The 17,690-nt window shown below is 38.9% G+C and overlaps 1 protein-coding gene across 4 annotated transcripts in view; it reads left to right on the forward strand.

The window, feature by feature from the left end:
- Positions 1–17,690, forward strand: part of MTHFD2L (methylenetetrahydrofolate dehydrogenase (NADP+ dependent) 2 like) — a 149,655-nt gene that overhangs the window by 1,003 nt on the left and 130,962 nt on the right. The gene's annotated exons all lie outside the window — the stretch shown is intronic.

Here is a 17,690-nt window from a genome sequence, read left to right on the forward strand (position 1 = left end):
ATGATCAATCTTAGATTCCTTGCATCTCTTTGGACCGTGTTGCTGGCTAGCAGACTGCAAGTAGGTTTTAACTGTTCTGTACAAATGGTTCGCTTTGTCCGTCCGTCCGTTACTTGTAGCTATTATACAAACTCAGATCTAAGAAGCTAAGAATAATTTCTTTTGACCCAGAACCAGTGAGTCCTTTTGTTTTCAGACGTACAGGGATTTCAATAACATGCTGTAACTGCAGTTTTACGTGGCCAGAGATTGTGCCTTACTCGTCTTTTTGTAGCCCCAATACCCAGCACTATGCCAGGAAGAAAGGAAAAATCAGTAATGAGGAAACATAGTGACCGCTTATTTAACTTAAATTGATTAACTCTTCATTGTATATGTTTGGATCTTAGTCTTGCGTGATTGAAGTAAAAAAAAAATCCTATGGGGTTTACTTTGGACTTAGTTTGTAGTGACTGCTGTTTGTCTTCCAGAGAATATGTGAGAAAATAACAATGACTCACAGTTCTGACTGTGGAAGCTCTCATGGTGTCTGAAAAAAAAATGCCAGTTTGTTTGGATACAAACTCTGCAACCTAGGAAAAGCAGATTCTGTAGAATTCTCTTTGCATTACAGAATTGAAGGAATTATGCACCACAGTCACACTATTTAGATAATTACTTGTTGAATTTGAATTATTTTAGGGCTTCTTCCCAGAGTGAAGATAACCTTTTTCAAATTGTGTAAGTTGGTTAATTTCCCTTTGTCAGATGGTGTAAATAGACAACCCCATCATCCTGTATTCTGCAGATATCAATACACTGAATGAGAACCATAACAGCCAAAAACCTAACTGTCTCGTTGAAGCCCTTGTTGTCACACACACGTGCACGTACACACATGGATAATTCAGAGCTTTTTAAATTGAATTTACGGTCTTTTGTAATTTAAAATAATTGAGTGTAATAAAGAACACTGGAGTGGGTTGCCATTTCCTTCTCCAATGTGTGAAAGTAAAAAGTGAAAGTGAAGTCGCTCAGTCATGTCCGACCCTTAGCGACCCCATGGACTGCAGCCTACCAGGCTGCTCCATCCATGGGATTTTCTAGGCAAGAGTACTGGAGTGGCTTGCCATTGCCTTCTCCGAATAATTTTGGAAAGCTATTTTTAATGTAAATAAAGAAGTGTTACTTTCAGCCCAGCTGCGTTCAGATTATAGCTGTATACAAATAAGTAATACCTTTGATAGGTTTTTATTTTTTCAAGGCAGCACTAGTTAGATTAGGATAGGTGGCATTCTGACATCCCCTTGTCACTAAGTACCATATATGAAGGTGAAGTTGGCTGTAAGGTTGAGAAACACCTGTGGACTCATGGGTCTCGGGTGGGGAGAAATCCGGACAGTGTGTTGATGCTCATTGGTGTCTCTTTTCTCTTCTAGGACCAGCAGAGAGAAGAGATTCAATCTTCCAGAGGTCGCCACTGTCTGCCTCCCCACCTGTCCCCATCCTCGGTTATCTCTTTTAACACATTATTGACCAGAGATGTATTAATATGTCTTTTGTTACCCAAATGTTATTGACTGGAGATATATCAATATCACTTGATAACAAATTGCTGGCCACAGGTGTTAGTCTCTGTAAAAATCCCCCGGTCAATAATGAGTTAATATGTAGTGACACAGTAGTTGTGTAGTTATTCATAGTGAATGTGGTTTAAATCCTACATTATCCTCTTGACTTGAAATTTGAGCCTTAGTGTTTTTCTTACTGCAGTGGATCTTTGGGTTTGATGAACTCTTTCCCTAATGATATTGACTATTTTCAATGAACAGATTTACTACCAGTTTCTGGTATAGAACCTCAAATGAAACAAAGTATTTTTGATTGTCTTTCATATCTTTGGCTAATTAGATACTTATAATGGAACATATAAATACTTTTTTAGTAGAGAATTTCAAGAAATAGTGTTTAACAGAATTTGAAAATTACAAAATTATTATTTATTGTTTAATATTTAATCTCAAAATGATTTCCCTTTAAAATTTGCAGTGAGTTTTCCCCCCATTTACTCATGATAAAATAGATTTATTAATTGAAAGAAAATATATTTAAATGTCAAGGAAATAAATGAATAAGTCCCTTCTATTTGTTGCAGCTTATTGTTTCTTGAAATGAATTACCTAAAAAGCCAAAATGTTACAAATAAAAAATTCTCGGTGATTAAATTTTCCCAGTTTTGCCTTGCTGTGTGAGAAGTTTACAAATCAAAATGTGCTTGGGTTGTGAAACATCACATGAGTCTGGTGCGGTGTTTTTAAGTGCTGCTGGGCAGCAGTCTATCCCATCTGGAGGCAAGGTTACAGACTTTTATGTTAATGCCGTTCTCAAGGAAGATTTTCGGGTATCCTCTAACAGAGGCTTCCCCAAACCATGCTTTACTACATCAACTCATTTTTAGTAACTAAATGGATATCCCAAGGTTTTTTTTTTTTTTAATTAAAAAAACCTATATTTTTGGAGCTAGTAAGAGATACTGGTTTATGTTATGTAAATAATCATGTCTTATAGGACTTCCCTGTTGGCTCAGATGGTAAAGAATCTGCCTGCAATGCAGGAGACCCAGGTTCAGTCTCTGGGTGGGGAAGATCCCTCGGAGAAGGAAATGGCTACCCACTCCAGTATTCTTGTCTGAAGAATCCCATGGACAAAGAAGCCTGGCAGGTTACAGTCCAGGGGTTGCAAAGAGTTGGCCGTGACTGAGCAACTAACACCTTCTTTCAAAGAATGGATGGTTTCAATTTTAAAAAGACAAATTGTATACGTACAGCTGTTTGTTTTTCTTGAGACCCTCGCCTCTAGTATTTACTCAGTTTCTCTGCTATAGAATTTATTTAAAGATCATTTTATCCTCATGTGAAGCTTAAAGAACCCAGACTCCAGTTAGTACCACTACTGAAGCTGATTTTCCATGGAATTATTTCAACCAAGATAGAGTTTGTGCCAATGGCTAGCAAGGGCAGTTTCTCAAAATCACATTTTATTTTGCTGGGAAATTGTGATTTTTGAGTCTTAATGACTTACCTCTTCTAATGACAATGAGCTATGACAGCTATCTGGTTAAAGTTTTTATTTAGCAGGTATTGGTGGTGGTTTGGTCACTAAGTCGTGTCCTGCTCTTGCGAGTCCATGGACTGTAGCAGTTATGTCATTTTAAATTTAGAACCTAAATGTTTCACCATTTATTGTCTTATATATTAGTTTTATATCTGTATTTCAGCTGTTCAGAAATAATATGTTCTAATGTAATGTCTCCAAAATCAAGTTTTCTGATTAAAATGGATCAACAGGTGAACAGAGAAAATTAATACTAATCTCAGACCTTGTTAATCATGATTTTAGTAATAATCTAGCAATTTCTTTAATAACCCAAATCTTTGTTTTTCAGATGCTTTGTAGTTATATTATTCTTTCATGTTAATACCCTAGTTAGATGATAAAAGTAGCAACAAAGAAACCCAGCAGATTACCTACTGTGGTCGCATACTCTTCATGGAATTCCATGGAACTCAATGAAAATTTTTAAAAATAGTTTGATTTAGGGATGACCCTTGGACTGCAAGGAGATCCAGCCAGTCCATTCTAGAGGAGATCAGTCCTGGGTGTTCATTGGAAGGACTGATGCTAAAACTGAAACTCCAATACTTTGGCCACCTCATGCGAAGAGTTGACTCACTGGAAAAGACTCTGATGCTGGGAGGGATTGGGGGCGGGAAGAGAAGGGGACGACAGAGAATGAGATGGCTGGATGGCATCACCGACTCGATGGACATGAGTGAACTCCGGGATTTGGTGTTGGACAGGGAGGCTTGGCGTGCTGTGATTCATGGGGTCGCAAAGAGTCAGACACGACTGAGGGACTGAACTGAACTGAACTGAAGCTGTAGAAGGATGCTTAAAGATGTAGGAGCTTGGGTGAAAACTGAACTGTCCAATGAGTGGGATAAATTAATGATTAGTAATTAGTGAGATTTACTAAGAAGTCCAATCTAGACCAGAAAAAAAATCAGCTAATTTGTGTTCAGAATGGGATATAATACAAACCTAAATTAGTTTCAAAGAAGACCTCAGGGTTGATAGTATCCAAGTTTTATCCAGCTGCTCCTGTTAATATTATATCATAGGTATTTTCTGTGTTGCCATTGTTTTTGTTAACATTTTATTGGCTGCTAGTATTACATTGAGTCAAGTGACCTTAATTTACTTAACCATTTTGCTATTGGTTAATGTCTAGTCCTTGAAATGTTAAATAATTCACTCTCAGATGCAGGTTATGTTCCTGTCAACATCATCATACCAACCAGGTTGGTTCACTTAATGATCTGAACTCCAGTTCAGTTCAGTCACTCAGTCGTGACCGACTCTTTGCAACCCCATGAGTCATAGCACGCCAGGCCTCCCTGTCCATCACCAACTCACTCAAACTCATGTGCATCGAGTCGGTGATGCCATCCAGCCATCTCATTCTCTGTCGTCCCCTTCTCCTCCCGCCCCCAATCCTTCCCAGCATCAGAGTCTTTTCCAGTGAGTCAACTCGTCACATGAGGTGGCCAAAGTATTGGAGTTTCAGCTTTAGCATCAGTCCTTCCAATTAACACCCAGGATCGATCTCCTACTTAGGTTTCTAGAATTACTATCATTAAAGAGTATGCCTCGAACCAAGAGACTATTCAAAGATTTGTCATTCTAAACTGAGGGCATATTATAATTTAAAAACAGATGTTTCCTTTTCCCACTTTGGCTATTTATTAACTCTGCAATGAAGATCATCTTGCTTTAAGCAATCCAGTTGTATTGTTGAAAAATAAATTCTTATTAATATTTAATCATTCCTTACTCTGTGTTAAACATTTTGCTGAGATTTTTCACATGTAGTTTGTCCTTCAATCCTCATAACAACTGAAGGAAGTAGACACTATTACTATTCCCAATTAACAGATTAGGAGATTGAGACTTAAAGAAATTAAATAACTTGTCCATGATAACACAGTAAATAAATGGTGAAGACAGAGTTGGAACCTGCATGATCTATCCAGTGCATTTCTCTACAAGCAATTTATAAATTTCCCTATTGCTTATCATCGTTCTGAAAATTCTTATTAAATTGCAGAACTTTTGTCAATCAAGGCACCTGATTTTGCATATAAATCTTAAAAATTGTATTGTCAGATATCCTTGATATAGAGTATCTCTACTTGGGACTTCATGGTTAGAATTTAAAGATCCCTAAACTTAGATGGGAGGTCACTAATCTCTACTAAATTTAGCATTTTCTTCAATTGTGAATGTTTGCCTCAAACCACAGTAATAGGAGTACAACTTATAATATTGCCAGCAAAAATACAGGTATATTAATAACACAGTTGATGCAAAGATCTCAAAACATATATACACTCACCAGTACTCTTTGATATTATGGTAGTAATTAGACTTGCCACTAGGTGTTTTATTTAAAAAAGTATTTGATAACAGTATTTCAATAAAACTGGTTTTCTGTAAACCTGTGTATTTTATGTTAAACATTAAAAAAAAATTGTTCTGAGAAGATGTACATGGATTTAACAAACTTCCCAAGTGTTCTCATGGTACAAAGCTTAGTATATAAGATTTTTTTCTGCAAAAATTATGGATGTTTAGGTTATTGTTGTTGAGTCACTAAGTCGTGTTCAATTCTTTTGCGACCCCATAGACTGTAGCCCCCCAGGGTCATCTGTCCGTGGATTCTCCAGGCCAGAATACTGGATTGGCTTGCCATGTCCTTCTCCAGGGGTTTAGGTTGTTACTGATGTTCTAAGTCACAGGTTAGAGTTCTGAAAGTGTTAAGTTACAAAACTGAATGAAAGAATCGTACGTACATAATGGAAAGAATTTGCTTTACTTTTTATTGACTTACGGAAGTATAATTTCTTTACTTCACAGTGTAAGATAGCATTTGGGATGTGAAATGAAATGTTTTTTAAAAAACCTTAAACTTAACATTTCTAAATATTAATTTACTTTAAAAAAAAATTCACTTGCTTTGAAAGGCTCCCTAGTACTAGTTAGTGATTGGTTTTATTCCATATGTAATTTTGCCCTGGTTCCCTTGAGTTTGTTTTGTTACTGTTGTTAATTTGAACCCCTAAATCTTCAAATTTTGCCCTAAGATACAAAGCATTTAAACTATGCTAGGACCTGCAGAGATATTTTAATTGCTAATGACTGTATTAGGCTTTTTCATCTTTATAGATCATAAAACAGTTTATTACAGCTCTAATTAAAGTTGTGGTTGAAAATGAGATTAAAATATAGATGCAGAAGCAAGATGTCAAGTATACAAATTAAATACACTGCTGTTTGTGAGTGAACTTTGTTGTACTATTTTGTGAAACAGTATTTTGATACACAAGAAAAGTAGTGATTTTTTCCCCTCCTGTTTACTACTTTGTTTTAGCTAATTAAACACTTAATTTAGTTCTAGGAACCATAGATTAGTATGATTGTAGTTTATTTTCTGGAAAGTGAATAGATAAATGGACAAGTTCATTGAAACGACACTAAATGTTGATGGCTTTTTGTTGTTGCTGTTTAGTTGCTAAGTTACCAGGCTCCTCTGTCTATGGGATTTCCCAGGCAAAAATATTGAAGTGGGTTGCCAGTTCCTTCTCCAGGGGATCTTCCCGACCCAGGGATAGAAGCCATGTCTCTTGCATTAGCGGGTAGATTCTTTACCACTGAGCTACCAGGGAAGCCCTGATGGCTTTTTAGTCCCATATTACTTCTGGTTCTCTGAATATTTCTCCATCTATTACTTAACAGAAACTAGGAGATCCATTTTTACAAATGAGTCAATGGACTCTTAGTCAAAGCTTCTTATATAAGGTCAACAGAGATTATTCCCATTATATCCATGAGGAAATTGCATGCCTTTGAAAGCAGTTAAGTAACTTGGCCAGCTTTTAAAGGTGAACAGGGCTGCCTCTCAGGACTTCTGGCTTTGGTTGAGTAATTTGTAGTGTGCTGTGCTACCCGACTGCTAACTCTCCTCCCTGGCCTCTCCATTATGACATATTCTTTCCTAATGAAGGGGCTTTCAGTGCTAGCTCAGTCATAGGGGGAGAACAAACTGCTGAAAAGGAGAGCTCCTTGCCGTGCCTTCTTTGGGGGTGACTTGCAAAGTTCCTGCCTTTGTAGGAGATGTCACCTGAGCAAGTGATGAGAGGGTGCATTGTGTGAAAGATACCTAAGGGTCAGATTGACTTCGTTTTTGATTTGTGTTAATGGCAATGTCACTGTATAATTTTTTGATGAAATCACATTTTTTAGAGTTAAAAAAGTAAGATCACACTCAAGCACCGCATTTCAGATTCTTGTTAAATGAGGGCTACTCCTTTTCTTCTAAGGGATTCTTGCCCATGGTAGTAGATATAATGGTCACCTTAATTAAATTTGCCTATTCTTGTCCATTTTAGTTCACTGATTCCTAAGAGGATGTTCACTCTTGCCACCTCCTGGTTGACCACATCCAATTTACCTTGATTCATGGACCTAACGTCCAGGTTTCTATGCAATATTGTCCTTTACAGCCTGAGACTTTACTTTCACCACCAGACACATCCACAGCTGAGTGTCATTTGGCTTTGGCCCAACTGCTTCATTCTTCTGGAGCTACTTGTAATTGCCCTCTGCTCTTCCCTAGTAGCAAAATGAACACCTTCTGACCTGCGGGGCTCATCTTCTGGTGTCATATTCTTTGTCTTTTCATACTGTTCATGGGGTTCTTGTGGCAAGAATACTGGAACGGTTTGCCATTCTCTCCTCCAGTTGGCTAAGTTTTGTCAGAACTCTTCACTGACACTTAATCAGTGAAAAACAGGAGATTCATCCAAAGTTCTTTCCATAAATTGGAATACTTTGAATTGGGGTTAAAGATGTATTTATTTACTAAGGCTGCCATAAACAAAGTACCACAAACTAGATGGCTTTGTAGAGGAGGGGATACTCTCCTCTTTTTACTGTCAGTTCTTTGAGCTGGCAGTTGAAATTAGGGAAGGCAGATGAACCAGAAAAAAAAAAATCAAATTTTTAACTATATGTGAGGAATTTACATAAACAGGACGAATTCCAAAGACAGGCAAGATGAGATATATACATTATTCTGGATTAAGGATAAGAAGGTAAGTGTCTAGGACTTTGAAGAGAAGTAAGGTGGGTAGGGGAGAAGGCAATGGCAAGCCCCTCCAGTACTCTTGCCTAGAAAATCCCTTGGACGGAGGAGCCTGGTAGGCTGCAGTCCATGGGGTCGCTAAGGGTCGTACACGACTGAGCGGCTTCACTTTCACTTTTCACTTTCACACATTGGAGAAGGAAATGGCAACCCACTCCAGTGTTCTTGCCTGGAGAATCCCAGGGACGGGGGAGCCTGGTGGGCTTCCGTCTATGGGGTCACACAGAGTCGGACACGACTGAAGTGACTTAAGCAGCAGCAGCAGCAAGGTGGGTAGGTGCCCAGTATGCTACTGGAGACGAGTTGACTCACTGGAAAAGACTCTGATGCTGGGAAAGGTAGGGGGCGGGAGGAGAAGGGGACGACAGAGAATGAGATGGCTGGATGGCATCACCGACTCTATGGACATGAGTTTGAGTGAACTCCGGGAGTTGGTGATGGACAGGGAGGCCTGGCGTGCTGTGATTCATGGGGTCGCGGAGAGTCGGACATGCCTGAGCGACTGAACTGAACTGAAGGTAATTCACAGGAATATGAAAAGAGTTAATGTTTGGTGAACAAATGTTTGCCTGGCCATCTAGAGACAGAGGGACACAGAGGGAACTTTGATCAAACCGGCCTTGCTAGGTTCCTCCCTGTCCACCACACCTAGTTCATACTTCAGTGTGGTTATCTGTGGTGACAGCTCCTTCCTGGAACTGGAATTCCAATTCTTAAAGTTCTCTTAGGCATTTGGGAGAAGTTCAAAGGTTTCATCCCAAATCTTTTGGGCCTTGGTTGTTTTCAGCAGGAAATAATCTGCATGTTAGAGTGTCACATTTTGGGGCACCCTGCCCTGAACCTCATCAGTTTAAAACAACAGCAACTTATCCTCACATTTGTAGAGGCCAGGAGTCTGAAATCCAGAGAATCCACAGAACCACACTCTCTTATCCTGTCATTGCTGGCAATCCTTGGCTTTCTTTGGCTTAGAACTGTATGACTCCAATTTTGCATCTATAGCCATGTGGCCATCTTGCCTCTGTCTTCATGTGGAGTTCTCTCTGTCTTACAAGAGTCATATTGTATTTACGGTCACTTAACTCCAGTGTGACTTCATCCTGCAGCTTAATTACACCTGCAGATGCCTTATTTCCATATATGATCACAGCTGTGGGTACCAGGGATTAGGGTTTGAACGTATCTTTTTGGGGACACAATTCAACCCTCAGCAATAGAATTTCAAAATTGCTTGTATAATGCTTGAGGCATCATTGTTTAATTAGCTCCTTTTGGAGCTTCCAGAAGCTGCCTCCTTTTGGAGGGACGGGGTACGTTTCTATTGTAAGCTTTGGTTTCAGTATTTGTAGTTCACTAGATGTTTCAAATCTGAACTTCTCATTCCCCCCTTGTCTGGCATATTTTTTTAAATATGTTGATAATTTCCAGTAGATTTTGAACAAAATGCAACACTTGCTGGCTCATTTACAAAATATATTTTTAAACACTCTTCTTTAAAGTCATGTAGGCAGGCAGTGAGAGAGTGCATTCTGCTATGATGAAATAATTTTTTGTGTTCAATACAAACTTCTTCATAATAGCTTTGTAATTTAGTTATAATAACTGAGCTTATGTGTACAATATTTGTTGATTTGTTATCAATTTATACTTTTGGGCTTTTTCCATGGCTCAGCAGCTAAAGAATCTGCCTGCAATGCAGGAGACACAGGAGATACCGGTTCCATCCCTGGGTCAGGAAGATTCCCTGGAGGAGGAAATGGCAACCCACTCCAATATTCTTATTCTTGGCAGGCTATAGTCCATGGAGTTGCAAAGAGTCCTAGTTGGTAGATTGTATGCTTGTTTGCATACTTATGAATACATGCCCCATGACCAGTTTCAAGAATATCCACATGCTTCATAGGTTTCTTTATATTGAAAGTGTTAATGCAAGTTCACATGCCTGATGCACAATAGGATTTGGTAGTAGAGAGAGGTTTACAGCAAGGCAATGAAGGAGATGGGTGGTTCATGCCCTAAAAAGCTGCAAGTTCCCGGAAGAGTTTCAGCAGAGCACTTTTAAAAGCCAAGTGAGGGAGGGGGAGTGTCTAAGGGTCTGTGATCAGCTCATGCACAAGTCTCTGATTGGCTGATGATGAGGTAGGAGAGTGGTATCCCAGGGGTTAACATTATCAGTCCTTAGACTTCTGGTGGCCTGGGGCTATGTATTCATCATTGTCAAATAGTTAGCATCTTTCATTTGTTAGCACGAGGGAGGTTTTTTTACATCTGCAAAACAGCTCAGGAAATGTGCTTCAAATATTATTATATAGGTACTTCAGAGAGGAGCTAATGCAAAAGATATGGGGGAAAGCCTGTCCTGGGAAGGCCTCATGGGGTCCTGCTTGGCTACAAAGGTAGGTCTACCTGACAGGTAGACCTGTCAGGAATACTAGAATGGGGATTTTTACTTTGAGAATGATGGGGGTGTAAATCAGTGGTTCTTAAGTGAGGCTTGGCAGAACTACTTTAGAGAGGTTTTAGTTAAGTCCAGTAAGATTTTTAGATCTAGCCTATAGCATCTCAGAAAGTTCTTGGCAATTCCTTAGCCAGTCTGTCTCATCAACTGTGAGTCCTGTTGTGTTCTGTAAATAAATTTTGTCAGAGATGAAGGTTTTCTTAAGAGATAAGAGGTGCAAGTTCTAGAGGCAAAGATGGTTTTCACATTCGAATTAAGAACTTTCCATCAAAAGTAACTGTAAAATAAGTGAAAAGTCAAACCATATACTGATGATACTTGATACACAGATATAACTGATGTAGACTTAAAAAACAGACATAGCCTAAAAGTTGAGAGTTATGTTTTATGTGTGCAGAAATTTTTAGTACTTACTCCCGGGAGGCAGTATCATCTTAAGTATCCCTGAGAGAATTGCTCCAAGGAGGTAGAGCGGGGAGTCAGGTTATATAGAAGTTTGAAACAAAGAACAAGTAGTCTGAACATCAAAAGTATTTCTGTGAATTAAAGAAAACCAGATATCTCAAGGAATTTAGCAGTTTTCTATGTGTGGGAAGATGCAGGAATCTGGGTTCACTGAAATCACTTCTTTCAAATGCAGCTCAGCTATCTGAGGCCAGTCTGTGGTGAATCTTCACATTCTAGTTCCTTGGTGCTCACCACAGAGAGTGGCTGCATTGTGGTCTGATGGCTGCCAGATGGTACAGGTCTTCTACCTCCTGAGTGCACTGGAGGGCTGGAATCCCTAATGACTCTGACATCCTTGTTTACTGATATAGCAGGAAATACCCCATTTCTCACTGTTATGAGATTAGTGTTCAGAATGCATAAATAGCTACTACAAATTAGGCACAGTTAATAATCCATTAGAAAAATGGTCAATAGAGGTGAACAGGCATCCCATAAAAGAGGAACTCCAGATGGCCAATAAACCTATAAGACATTCAACCTCTGGTAATTAGGGAAACACATATTTAAGCTACAACAAAATGCCATTAAACTAATGTGTTATGTAAAAACTTTGACAATCTCAAGGAAGTAGAAATTCTTAGACACTACTGGTGGATGTAGTGCAACCACTTTGAAAATAAGGTGGCATAAACTAAACACATATAAATGTATCCTATAATCTAGCACTCCCATTCCTGAGTATAACCCTTAGAGAGATATTATGTTTTATATTTATATCATATATAAATGTGAGATATATAATGTAGCTCATATATTGGTGTACATTATGTATAGTATATATGATATATGTTATTACATTATATAGTATATAATGTATATGATTATATTTCTGATGTTTAGAGATACAAACATTAAATGAGGAAAGCAATGGAATTATGAACTCCCAATTTCAGGATTATGTTTAACTCTCTAGGAGAAGATAAGGTTTTGATAGGGGAGAGTTTCAATATACACAATTGCAGTGATGATGATAATATTTTTCTTAAAATGCATAGTAAGGTTGTTAATTTTACTATTTTTTTCTTTTCATATGTTTCATACATATTTTGCATTTATTCACTTTTAATTCAGGATCTGTTTTGATACCATTTTAAGATAGATAAATATCCAGAATACTACCTGTCTCACTATTTTGTTCAGTCAGTTCAGTTCAGTCGCTCAGTCGTGTCTGACTCTTTGCGAGGCCATGAACTGCAGCACGCCAGGTGTCCCTGTACATCACCAACTCCCGGAGTCCACCCAAACCCATGTGCATTGAGTCAGTGATACCATCCAACCATCTCATCCTCTGTTGTTCCCTTCTCCTCCTGCCCTCAATCTTTCCCAGCACATACACACCGAGGAAACTAGAATCAGAAGACACATGTGTACCCACAATGTTCATCGCAGCACTGTTTATAATAGTCAGGACATGGAAGCAACCTAGATGTCCATCAGCAGGTGAATGGATAAGAAAGCTGTGGTACATATGCACAATGGAGTATTACTCAGCTATTAAAAAGAATACATTTGAATCAGTTCTAATCAGGTGGATGAAACTGGAGCCTATTATACAGACTGAAGTAAGCCAGAAAGAAAAACAACAATACAGTATACTAATGCATATATATGGAATTTATTTTTTTTATGGAATTAATTTATTTTTTATTGGAGGCAAATTATTTTACAATATTGGTTGGTTTTGCCATACATTGACATGAATTCGCCCCAGGTTTACATAAGTTCCCCCTCCTGAAACCCCCTCCCACCTCCCTTCATCCTCCCTCTGGGTCATCCCCGCACGCCAACCCCGAGCATCCTATAACATGCATCAACCCTGAACTAGTGATTCGTTTCACATATGACAACATACATGTTTCAATGCCATTCTCCCAAATCATCCCACCCTCACCCTCTCCCACAGAGTCCCAAAGACTGTACTATACATCTGTGTCTCTTTTGCTATCTCGTATACAGGGTTATCATTTGCATCTTTCTAAATTCCATATATATGCATTAGTATACTGTATTGGTGTTTTTCTTTCTGGCTTACTTCACTCTGTATAATAGGCTCCAGTTTCATCCACCTCATTAGAACTGATTCAAATGTACTCTTTTTAATGGCTGAATAATACTCCATTGTGTATATGTACCAAAGCTTTCTTATCCATTCGTCTGCAGATGGACATCTAGGTTGCTTCCACGTCCTGGCTGTTATAAACAGTGCTGAGATGAACATTGGAGTACATATGTCTCTTTCAATTCTGGTTTCCTCGGTGTGTATGCCCAGGAGTGCAATTGCTGGATCATATGGCAGTTCTATTTCCAGTTTTTTGAGGAATCACCACACTGTTCTCCATAGTGGCTGTACTAGTTTGCATTCCCACCAACAGTGTAAGAGGGTTCCTTTCTCTCCACATCCTCTCCAGCATTTATTGCATGTGGACTTTTGGATAGCAGCCATTCTGACTGGTGTGAAATGGTATCTCATTGTGGTTTTGATTTGCATCTCTCTGATTATGAGGGATGTTGAGCATTTTTTCATGTGTTTGTTAGCCATGTTTATGTCTTCTTTGGAGAAATGTCTGTTTAGTTCTTTGGCCCATTTTTTGATTGGGTCATTTATTTTTCTGGAATTGAGCTGCAGGAGCTGCTTGTATATTTTGGAAATTAATCCTTTATCAGTTGCTTCATTTGCTATTGTTTTCTCCCATTCTGAAGGCTGTCTTTTCACCTTACTTATAGTTTCCTTTGCTGTGCAGAAGCTTTTGAATTTAATTAGGTTCCATTTGTTTATTTTTGCTTTTATTTCCGATATTCTGGGAGGTGGGTCATGGGGGATCCTGCCGTGATTTATGTCGGAGAGTGTTTTGCCTACGTTCTCCTCTAGGAGTTTTATAGTTTCTGGTCTTACATTTAGCTCTTAAATCCAGAAATCCCTTGCATTCCTATACACTAATAATGAGAAAATAGAAAGAGAAATTAAGGAAACTATTCCATTCACTGTTGCAACGAAAAGAATTAAATACTTAGGAATATATCTACCTAAGGGAACAAAAGACGTAGAAAACTATAAAACACTACTGAAAGTAATCAAAGAGGACACTAATAGATGGAGAAATATACCATGTTCATGGATTGGAAGACTAAATATTGTAAAAATGAGTATACTACCCAAAGTAATTTATACATTCAATGCAATCCCTATCAAGCTACCAATGATATTTTTCACAGAACTAGAATAAATAACCTCACAATTTGTATGGAAATACAAAAAACCTCGAATAGCCAAAGCAATCTTGAGGAAGAAAAATGGAACTGGGGGAATTAATCTGCCGGACTTCAGGCTCTACTACAAAGCCACAGTCATCAAGACAGTATGGTACTGGCATAAAGACAGAAATATAGATCAATGGAACAAAATAGAAAGCCCAGAGATAAATCCACGCACCTATGGACACCTTATCTTCGACAAAGGAGGCAAGAATATAAAATGGAGAAAAGACAGTCTCTTTAACAAGTGGTGCTGGGAAAACTGGTCAGCCACTTGTAAAAGAATGAAACTAGAACACTTCCTAATACCATACACCAAAATAAACTCAAAATGGATTATATATGGAATTTAGAATGACAGTAATGATAACCCTGTATGCGAGACAGCAAAAGAGACACAGGTGTATAGAACAGTCTTTTGGACTCTGTGGGAGAGGGCGAGGGTGGAACGATTTGGGAGAATGGCATTGAAACATGTATATTATCATATGTGAAATGAATCATCAGTCCAGGTTCGATGCATGTTACAGGATGCTCGGGGCTGGTGCACTGGGATGATACAGAGGGATGGGATGGGGAGGGAGGTGGGAGCGAGGTTCAGGATGGGGAACACATTTACACCCAGGACGGATTCATGTCAATCTATGGCAAAACCAATTCAATATTGTAACATAATTATCCTCCAATTAAAATAAATTTATATTAAAAAAAATCTTTCCCAGCATCAGGGTCTTTTCAAATGAGTTAGCTCTTCGCATCAGGTGGCCAAAGTTTTGGAGTTTCAGCTTCAAAAATCAGTCCTACCAATGAACACCCAGGACTGATCTCCTTTAGGAGGACTGGTTGGATCTCCTTGCAGTCCAAGGGATTCTCAAGAGTCTTCTCCAACACCACAGTTCAAAAGCATCAATTCTTTGACACTCAGCTTTCTTTATAGTCCAACTCTCACATCCATACATGACCAATGGAAAAACCATAGCCTTGACTAGACGGACCTTTGTTGGTAAAGTAATGTTTCTGCTTTTTAATATGCTCTCTAGGTTGGTCATAACTTTCCTTCCAAGGAGTAAGCGTCTTTTAATTTCATGGCTGCACTCACCATCTGCAGTGATTTTGGAGCCCAGAAAAATAAAGTCAGCCACTGTTTCCACTGTTTCCCCATCTATTTGCCATGAAATAATGGGACCGGATGCCATGATCTTAGTTTTCTGAATGTTGAGCTTTAAGCCAACTTTTTCACTCTCCTCTTTCTCTTTCATCAAGAGGCTCTTTAGTTCTTCTTTGCTTTCTGCCATAAGGGTGATGTCATCTCTATATCTGAGGTTATTGATATTTCTCCCGGCAATCTTGATTCCAGCTTGTGCTTTTTCCAGCCCAGCATTCCTCATGATGTACTCAGCATATAAGTTAAATAAGCAGGGGGACAATATAACAGCCTTGACATACTCCTTTTCCTACTTGAAACCAGTCTGTTGTTCCATGTCCAGTTCTAACTGTTGCTTCCTGACCTGCATACAGGTTTCTCAAGAGGCAGGTCAGGTGGTCTGGTATTCCCATCTCTTTTAGAATTTTCCACAGTTTATTGTGATCCACTGGAGAAGGAAATGGCAACCCACTCCAGTGTTCTTGCCTGGAGAATCCCAGGGACGGTGGAGCCTGGTCAGCTGCCGTCTGTGGGGTCGCACAGAGTCGGACATGACTGAAGTGACTTAGCAGCATTGTGATCCACACAGTCAAAGGCTTTGGCATATTTTTCATTTAATTTCTTCACTTAATTTTATGCAAACATTTTAACATATTGCTGTTTTATAGTTATATTCAGTGGCTACATATTAACTCCAAAATACTGTAATACAATAATTTAGCTCTGATAATCCCACAAATATTTTATAAACACAGTAGTAAATATAAGCTTCCTGTCCTACACAGCTTAGAGTGTTGTGAGGGAGACAGTAATTTTAATAAGGACTTAAGATTCTACATGAGGGTAAGAGCTGGGTGCTGTGGGCACTCTTAGCAGAGGCAGATCCCCAGTTTGAAGGTGTCAGAGGACATTTCCCAGATTGCCTTCCAAGCTGAGACTTGAGGACTGTGGGAATGAGTGAGGAGCAGATTGGTAGGGATGTTAGAGAAGTGAGAATGATGAAGAGTGTTTTAGGTGAAAGGAATAGTGTATGTGAAGGCCCAGAAATGAGAAACTAGCACAAGTGATAAATGCAGCTGTGTGTACTGTGGGACTTCGTTAGCACCATGAGGCTGAAGAAAGCTCATGCAAGGGCGTGTAAGCTACAGGCCATTTGGATTTGAATTAAAACTTCCTTTCCCTCAGTTTTTCAGGTCAAACATTTTTGAGTCATGTTTGACTTCTGTTCTGTTTTCTTTACACCCTATACTCAATCTCAGTATATCCCAGTGGCTCCACCCTCAAAATAGATTCAGAATCAGACTACTCTCAGCACCTTGACTGCCTGCTCTGCCCATGTCCCAGCCACCATCATCCCTTGCCTGAGATTCCACACTAGCCTCTTCACTGGTGTCCTCACTTCCCTGCTTCCTCCTATAGAGTCTCCACGTTTTAACCAATTATCACTGAATAATGAAAATTAGGTCATGGCACTCCTCAAATCTTCAAATGCCTGCTTTCCCATAGTAACAGCCAGCATCTTTCCAAAGGCCTGGAGTACGATGTGATCTGAGGTCACACTCCTTCTCTGACTTTACATTCTGTTCTGACCCATTTGTTCTTCACTGCAGCCGCTGGCCCCGTTGCTATTCATCAAACATACCAGGCATGCTCCAGCTTAAAGTCCTTTGCACTTGCTGTGTACTTCCCTTAGCCTAAATTCTTTTCTCCAGGTAACCATAAAACATAATCCTTCACTTCTTTGTATACCTTCAGGTGTTACCCGATTAATCAGAGAAGTGACACTTTAACTTTCTTATGGAAAATGGTAATTCTGGCCTCCACATATACCTTTTCTTTCTATTTCTCACACATAATATATTAAATATTTGCTTTAAAATTTTGCTTATGTCTTCAATTACAAATATAGTTTCTGTGAAAGTGAGTAATTTGTTTCGTGCACTATTATTTGTATTCCTGGTGCATAGAATAGTGCCTGGCATATAAGCAGTTTTCAATATTTATTTATTAAATTAATTTTAAACATGGGTATATAGTGCAGTTTTAACAATGGAGCTGGCATGTTTCCATTTGGAAAATTGCTC

Source organism: Moschus berezovskii, chromosome 5, assembly GCF_049115385.1.
Source record: "Moschus berezovskii isolate FMDL1 chromosome 5, NW_MosBer_1.0, whole genome shotgun sequence".
Classification (NCBI taxonomy): domain Eukaryota; kingdom Metazoa; phylum Chordata; class Mammalia; order Artiodactyla; family Moschidae; genus Moschus; species Moschus berezovskii.